General features: G+C 34.6%; 1 pseudogene; it reads right to left on the minus strand.

The window, feature by feature from the left end:
* Positions 1–730: 730 nt before the first annotated feature.
* LOC143574380 (nuclear transcription factor Y subunit B-4 pseudogene) lies at positions 731–1126 on the minus strand (annotated as a pseudogene).
* Between the last annotated feature and the right edge of the window lie 7689 nt (positions 1127–8815).

Consider the following 8815-nt stretch of genomic DNA (forward strand, 5'->3'; position numbering starts at 1 on the left):
CCAAACTCAAACGGCCGTTCGACGAAAAACTCAAATGGCCGTTTAAGGGTAGGGGACTATGACGCAAGCCCTAACCTCAAACGACTGTCGGTGCAACCTCAAACAGCCGTTTGAATACAGTGTGGCCGGGATTAGATTGCCAGCGCCGTGTGTATAGAAACATCCCTTGGAGGAATTACGTGGTTAGTTTATACTCCATCCTGACGTAAATCTTCTCATCTGTTCTTCCTTTTTGTTTTATTTTCCTGTTGGTTCTTGCAGCTTGCCTCAACTGATCCACAGGTTCACTTAAAGCAATCTTCTTCAAATGAACCTAGAAATGTTAGGTAATATTCTGGTAACAGATCAAGTGACTTCCAAGCTCATGTGAACCCTTAAGGCTATTTTTCTTCCAATCACTTATCATTTGCTTCTGTCCCTCAAAGTTCTTCTCACAAGTGCTAAGATAGTGTTAACAATATGTGTGTGTGTATACATATATATTCATGGAGAGAGAGAGAGAGAGAGAGATAAATTGCTTTAAGTGTTGGTGTGTGTATTTGATTGTGATAGTAAAGGACTTAACACAATTACCTTATTGTTGGATTTGTTTATGGATATGAATCCTTGTCAAAGATAATGAAGTTCTAAGAATACATATTAGAGATAAGTGTTACATACGCTCTTGAAGGATTTGTGTAGGAACTAAGAAGTCTGTCCTTTAATCTCAAGCCATAAACTCTAGTGCAGATTACTTGAATGATCGATCTCTCCTTTTACAACTGTTGGTAGATCTTGCTGCAGCTTCGTCATCACTTTCTTTAATTTGGTTGGCAGCCGCTCTCTGTCTCTCAAACTCCCTATACTTATTCAAGTACCTCATAACCACATTGGAGCCGTCATCAAACCCTAAAGATGCAAGAGCCCAACAGATATCGTCTCCATTTACCGTCTTGCGATTCTCCTTGTGACACTTTTCAGATGCCTCCCCAGTCACAAAACATATGAACTCGGTGGCGCACTCTTGCATCGTCTCTTTGGCTTCTTTGGAGATCTTGGCTGTGGGTGGTAGGATCTGTTTCATGATTCGCCCCACATTCGCTATGGGCAGCAAGTTATCATGCTCATCCACCTTACCCTTCTCCATATTTAGGCAAGATCTCCTAAAACACATACAAACATTTCACTTATGATTACTTATATAGCATATATTGTACATATGTGTTTTTATGTGTAGATAGATATATTTGTTAGGACATATTTGAGGGCTCTTTGTAGGCAACATATTCTTTTCTAATGGGAAGACTAGAATTTATAAATTAATATTGTATGTTTTTGAGCAAAAAGTGAATCATGGGAGACTACAACAAAAATAGGAGGAATAAGGAACTCATTAATAAGTTGTGATGAATATAAAGATGCTCTACTGATATAAAAAGAAAAAAAAATGACACTACTAAATAAATGCTCCATGAATCACATTCCTTAATATGGATTCCTTTGATATCATTTCCACTAGTAGGAAATTATCATTTTAAAGATAAATTTTATGGTTCTGGCAATCCATAAGGATGATGTGTAGACCATTTAACAAATATAAAGTCATGTTTGAGTCAATCCACATTGATGAAGTCAGAGAAGTACTGGATAACTCTTATGAGCATTACATAGCCTGTATCTACAAGGGAAAAAATGATGTAATATGCTGTTTGGTCTTTCAATCTTTGATGCAAAACACCCTCCTAAATTCAACCCGGTTTAAAAAAAACGCGTTTTAATGTTGGATTGGTGTGTTTTAACCAGACCCTGTTTGCCACAAAAAAAATCCAGGGTTGAATCGATACGAAACGAACACAAACAAAAAAACACGCAAAAAGAATATACTAGATAACTCCCAACATATTGAGGATTTGTGATACTCAATAAGTCAAATAAACACACATAGTGGGTTGCAACCAATTTTCATTGTAATATTTAGAAAAAAATTAAACTATGAAAAAGAAATTGTGAACTATGAAATTGAACCCTCACCATGTAGGAACTAGGAAGTGACATTTTAATTTCTTCGAACACCTTATTGGTACTACCAATCCAAGATCCTTTGGTAAGTAATGCTACATATGCTAGAAAGAATTTACTTAAACTAATTTGTGTGATTGTATATAGTTATCAACCACTTTTTTTATATTTTTTTAATCATAAAATAGGTTGTTTGATTATATTTATATATAATTGATAAGTATCATATTAATTTTACAACGCACATTTTCCATGTCTAATATGTTGCAAGTGCTACATTTGAAACTTTTACCTGTTTGATAAAATGACATGTGAGACACTAAATTGAAAATAGTGCAAATTTTAACATGAACTATATTTAAATTACAAAGATGCATACACATCTAGTGCTGTTCACGAACCGAACCGAACCGAACCGAACCGAACGCGGCATGCTCATACTTGGTTTGGTTTGAAAGCGAGCTGAACCGAGCGGATTGAATTTAAAGAAACGAGCGATATCTTTATGCTTGAACTTGGTTTGGTTTTGAAACCGAGCGGCTTGGTTCGGTTTGGTTTTGCTTGATTTCGTACAATGTTTCCAATTTTAAATTTCTAAAACTTCAAAATATCATTAATTCAAGACTTTCAACTCTAAATTGTCTAAACTTTCACCTTTAAAATGTATAAAACTCAAAGTTAACAACAAAACATATATAAAATGAACGACTATGGTTTAAATTTGAACTTTGAATTCAATACAAAAGAGGGAAATTTAAAAACTTTAAAAACATAGTATACTTTTATAAATATACATAAAGTTTATATATAAAACTAATAAATAAAAAATAATTCGAGCAAAACGAACCGAACCAAACCGAGCGAGGCTTTGCTCGTGCTTGGATTGCTTTTAAACCAAACCTAGTCGAACGGCTCACTTCCAAAACGAGCCAAAATCGAACAAGCATTTTTCGAACAAATTTCGAGTGAACAACGAACGAGCGGCGAGCAGTTTGGACAGCCCTATACACACCCTTCACTTGTAACTCACCAATCTCTTCATTTCTCCTTACAATTCTTTATTAAAAAGTGTATGGACATAAAATGTCCACATACATCCGGCTACCTTTTTAATGGATATGTATGAAAACTAATTAACACAGGCTTACGGCTTTGTCCGGTTGTCCCTTAATTTGGAAACCAATCATCCTTCTTTTTAAATTTTTAATTAGGTTATAAAGCTATGATCCCACCTTATATAGTTATATCACATAGATTAATTATATGTGACATTGTGTCAGTAAGTCACTAGCTAGACACATTTACTTGCACATACACGGCATGTGATTGGTAAAACTATTGATCGATAAAGTACGTACCAATGGTATCCAGATGATGGGATTGGCCATATGACGTTTCTTCTTAGGTTTCAGGTTTGATACCAACAAATGTATGTCATTAAATGGGGAAAATCATTGTTCTAAGATTGAGCTTGAGTAAGGAAGATTGGTAAGTGTTATGACCTTTTGAGATAGATACCGCTACTACCAAACTAATGCCAACTGGCATGGTGAAGATATCATTTTGAAAAACGATCCAATACTTCTAAGGGTAACGTTAAATACTCCTATATTCCTAAATATTAGTTTATATATAATCTGAACTAATTAATTTGTATATATAAAGCTAGATTTATTATTTATGTTACTTTAGGGATATATTGTGTAATATTAGAATAGCTAGATTTGTTACACGTACATTTACGAATTATCATGGCCATGAATAATAGAATCCCGACTCAATTACCAAAATTGACCGAATTGGCATATCCAAATACGAGTGTTATTTGAATCACAAGAACTTTGGACGATAATTGAAGAGGGATACAGAAACCAACATAATTCATGGCATTGGCCATTCTAGTGATCATAGAGAACACATTGAACGGTACAGAAAAGCCTTATATATCTTGTATCAAGACGTGAATGAAAACGTTTTTGAGCAAATCTTAACTTGCAAAGCATTGAAAGAGGCCTGGGATATTCTACACAAGGCATATAAGGGAGAACAGAGAGTGAACTGAAAATTAATTACATACTCTACGGAGTGTACTTGATGGCTTGAAGTAGAGACTCTTTTAAGTGTGTGTGTAAATGATTGTGTAATTGTATGATTGCATTGATAGTTGCAATTACGGTTTTACAAGATAGAGAGTCATATACTTCATCAATATTTACATAATACTACCTCTAACATTTGTTAATTACATTGTGTCTAATATTCTCATGCAAACTAAGGACGGGAAAAGACCTGCTACTTGGAACTTAAAAACCTAATCTATGTGTTGGTAGCGGCTTTATTTAGATGTCTGTGATTTAATATTATGTGGATATCAATTGTACCCTTATCTTTCCTTGTGCAACTTTTCTCGAACAAAGTCAAAATCATTTTCAACATGTTTTTTTTCTTGCGTAGAAGCTTGGGGTGACTATAAGTTGCAGCACTGAATCAGTGATGGTTGGCATCAATTTGATAACCAAGTTGAGAGGCCAATCTTAGGTCCAAGTTGAATTGCATGATATAAAACAACTTATCTTAAATGATTGTTATGTCCTATGACAATCATTATGTGAAAGTCATAATATTACGTAAGGTTATTTGACAAATAACCAAGTAAGGTTATGTGCGAACGATATATATTCCGTTTCTAATATTTATATATTTTTTGAATTTTAATCTTTTATATTATAAAGAAGTTAATAATGTAATTAGAGTAAAGTGTTATTTTCGTCCTTAAGATTTGACAAATAATACGAATTTAGTCCAAAAAGTTTATTTTTTGCATATGAACCATCCACGTTTCCCAGTTCTTGTCAATTACATCCAAATTACTAACCCCGTTAAATTTAATCGTTAAGTCAGGGGTAGACATGTATTTTCACTCTTTCTTTATTATAATACTTATTTCTTCGAGCTGCAGTTTTCGTCCCTCTGTTTGTCCAAATCTACGGTTTTAATCCAATACTTTCAAATTTGCAATTTTCTTTCATATGGTTTCATTTCACTTGCAATTAAACTCGAATTCCATAATCTCGTTAAGTCTGGTCGTTAAACCTATGAGTGTGCTCTTCACGTGAGGGGCAGTTTTGTTTCTTCTTTTTTCCTTTTTTCCCAAATACACCACAGCCCCTTACGTGAAAGAGCTTGCGAATTAGGACTGGGGTTTATTTGGGGAGAAAAACAACAAAATGGTCGTCACGTGTGAGGCACGCAAATGGGTTAACGACCAGACTTAACAAGGTTAATAAAATTGGGTTTAATTGCAAGTGAAATGAAACTACATGACGAACATTGCAAGCTTGAAACTATTGGACTAAAACCGCAGATTCGGACAAACCACAACGATGAAAACCACAGCTCATTGAAATAAGTATTATAATAAAGAAATAGTGAAAAAGACATGTCTACCCATGACTTAACGATTAAATTTAACGAGGATAGTGATTTGGATGTAATTGGCAAGAACTGGGAAACTTGGAGGATCCATATGCAAAAAAATAAACTTTTTGGACTAATTCGCATTATATGTCATACCACAATGACGAAAATGGCACTTTACTCATGTAATTAAGATTTGATGATGAAAGGGTTTCACAAATAAATGAGATGTTATAACTCGTTTTAAAAGTTATCCCAATTTGGTGAGACCCATGACACACATTTCTTTTACTAGAAAATTGTTTCTTAATTATAAATATTTTTTTTAAATAGGATATTAATTTTTAGTATATCCTTATTTTATAGAAATTTTCATATCAAATACTTTGTAAGATTAATTTTTAATTTAATGAGATGTTATAACCCGTTTAAGAGTTATCCGGGTTTGATGAGACTCATACTTTTGATCGGGGCAAATGCATGAGAAGTCTTCATTTATAAATAAAGCAATCTGGTGACTTGAGAAAATGAATGAAGTAACAGAGAGCTTTTAAAGATTTCATTTATATATTTTTAAGATTTATCAATAACACAAGTTTTTAAATTTCTAAAAAAGGAAAATACCAAAACCACACTACATACAAATATGTGTACAATATAGTATAAGGTGAGGCTAAACGTACCCCCCCTCTTCTATTTGTTATATCTCCTCCCTTAAACTTTCAGTTTCTTTAGAAATTTTATTTGACATATTACTTTCTATAACATTTTTTTCATTTTATAGTATAAAATTTGTGCAGTGACTTGTTTTAAAAAAAATGCAAACTATCTCCAAGAAATATTAATAAGAACACTCTAACAATGAAAACAATTTTAGAAAAAAAATGTATTTTTATATAATAAAAATGTTTTATTTTAATTAATAGAAAACATGTTTTTTGTTATTTAAAAAAACTAAAAAATGTTTTAAAAATATAAACAACTAGTAAAAAAATTCTTAAAAAATGTGTTTTGAAGACAACAATAATAAAATGACAAAAAAGAAATCAAGAAGGTTTGAATGGTATAAATGTGAAAGTTGAGGGAGGGGTGTGTTTAGTAAAAATGGGATAAAGATAGGTACGTTTAGCAGCACCCTATAGTAGTTACAAGAACCAAGTATCAATCATCAGGACATAATGGCTCATAATACTTAATTACATGTCAATATCTAACCGATGTAAAAGAAATCATCATCATCGTACTCAGTATATCCCACCAATAGCAAAGCTATGGTAGGGTCTGAGGAAGGTAAGATGTAGACAGCCTTACCTCTACCCTTTAGGAATAAAGATGCTGCTTCCGGTGAGACCCCCGGCTCGATAGTAGTTTTGTATCAAGCCCCAAACATAAGGCGCATAACACTCAATCATCGGGACTCCACCGACTGGTGCATGCACCATTGTCTTTCGGCCATCAACGCCACCACATGATGCCTGATTAACCTTCCGCCACTTTTAACGTTATTTTCACGAGAAGTAAAATAACGTCAAAATTAGTGTAATTTCATTTTTGCCCACCCGAGGGTTCACACATATATACACTATATGCACACACCGCAAGCAGGACGAACCGATGTAAAAGAAATGTTGTCAAGAAATAATGATGGAAAATCAAAAAAAATTATTAGAGAACAACTAGAAAAGCCTAAGAAATTTATATGGAGATAACAACCACTTAGGTGTTCAATCTCTTGACTGGAGTGACAACTTGAGATGACTATATGAAGAACACTTGTGTGAAGCACTAAAATGGATTAAAGCCCACCATGTTTAATCCCATAAAACAAGTAATTAACGTCATAGACACACACTATAACCTAATCTCGTGAACCGAGTTTTAGTCATCATCACTTATTATTGAGAATTCTGTAATTTGTCTCTCTAGTATATGGATCAATTCTACAGGTTTGACATTGAAAATGATTTTGCGAACTTTGGACCATCGTGATATTTGGGCGGGTCAAGCTGACTCCTTGCCGTCAGTTGGCCGACCAAAAAAACGGTGAAATTACCTTTTTACCCCTGAGTCTATAATTAAACCTAAAACTAAATATCCAAATTTCGTGTAGTGGGTGGGGTTCGAACCCCGGACCCCCGGTTTAACAACAAACAACACAAACCAGTTGGACTGAGCTACCATCTAATAAAACTACACAATATCTAATATATATTAAGTACCACAATGTGCTGTATATGTATGTTGTATATATGTTCTGTATGTATGCCGTATAGTATATATATATATTGTGTATATATAGTCCGTAGATACATATATGCATATATATAAGTTGTATATATATATGCTGCTGTATATATATGCTGCATATATACATATGCTTATATATATGCTGCATATATATATATACTGTATATAATATTTTTAAACAACGAAACGAGTCCGAAAATGACGAAACGGGTCGTTTTTTAACAAACTTTTGGTTCAAATACGACGAAACGGGTCGTTTTTTAACAAACTTGTTGTTCAAAAACAACAAAACGGGTCGTTTTTTAACAAACTTTTCACTAAAAAACGACGAAACGGGTCGTTTTTTAACAAACTTGTTGTTCAAAAACGACGAAACGGGTCGATTTTTAACAAACTTTTCACTAAAAAACGACGAAACGGGTCGTTTTTTAACAAACTTTTCACTAAAAAACGACGAAACGGATCGTTTTTTATTGTAATTTTAGCTAAAAAACGACGAACCGACTCGTTTTTTAGTTATCCCCAAACCCGAGCCCGAACACACAATGAACACAACCATTCTTTTATATATATTACACAATACATAAACACATAAACACAATACATAAACACATATATCAAAACACCCGAATTATAATCTTCGGGATTTTACGCGCCGAGTTCGAACCCGAACACCCCGAACACTACGGTAGGAGAAGCGGGTCGACATTCCACGTTCTACGGAACGCCAACCGGACTACACCGGCGACATTAACCACAACGCGGACGGAAATTTGACGTATCCAAAACCGGATTCGGAGACCTATTGCTAGTGGGACTCCGATTAAACATGTGAACCGAATAATGAACACGAAAACCATGGCGGCGTCGGATGTGGATGGGGATGGCGGCTCGGCGTCGGTGGTGGCGGCGTGGGTCGGTGTTGATGATGGAGATGGAGATTGCGATGGTGATGGAGATGGCGACGGTGATGGTGATGGAGATGGCGGTGATGGTGTTGGTGATGGGTGAGGGTGTCGAGTATATATAATGGGTGATGAAATTGTGGGAAATTGTGGAGGTTGAGTTGGGTAAGAAACGAATGAAGGAAAGAGGGAGGAAGGATGGTGGAGAAGGGGTAAGAGTATGGAGGAAGGAGGAAGAAGATAATACC

This window comes from Bidens hawaiensis, unplaced genomic scaffold, assembly GCF_021521415.1.
Source record: "Bidens hawaiensis isolate Kalapana, Puna unplaced genomic scaffold, B.hawaiensis_p1.1 tig00026901_1, whole genome shotgun sequence".
Taxonomy (NCBI): Eukaryota; Viridiplantae; Streptophyta; class Magnoliopsida; order Asterales; family Asteraceae; genus Bidens; species Bidens hawaiensis.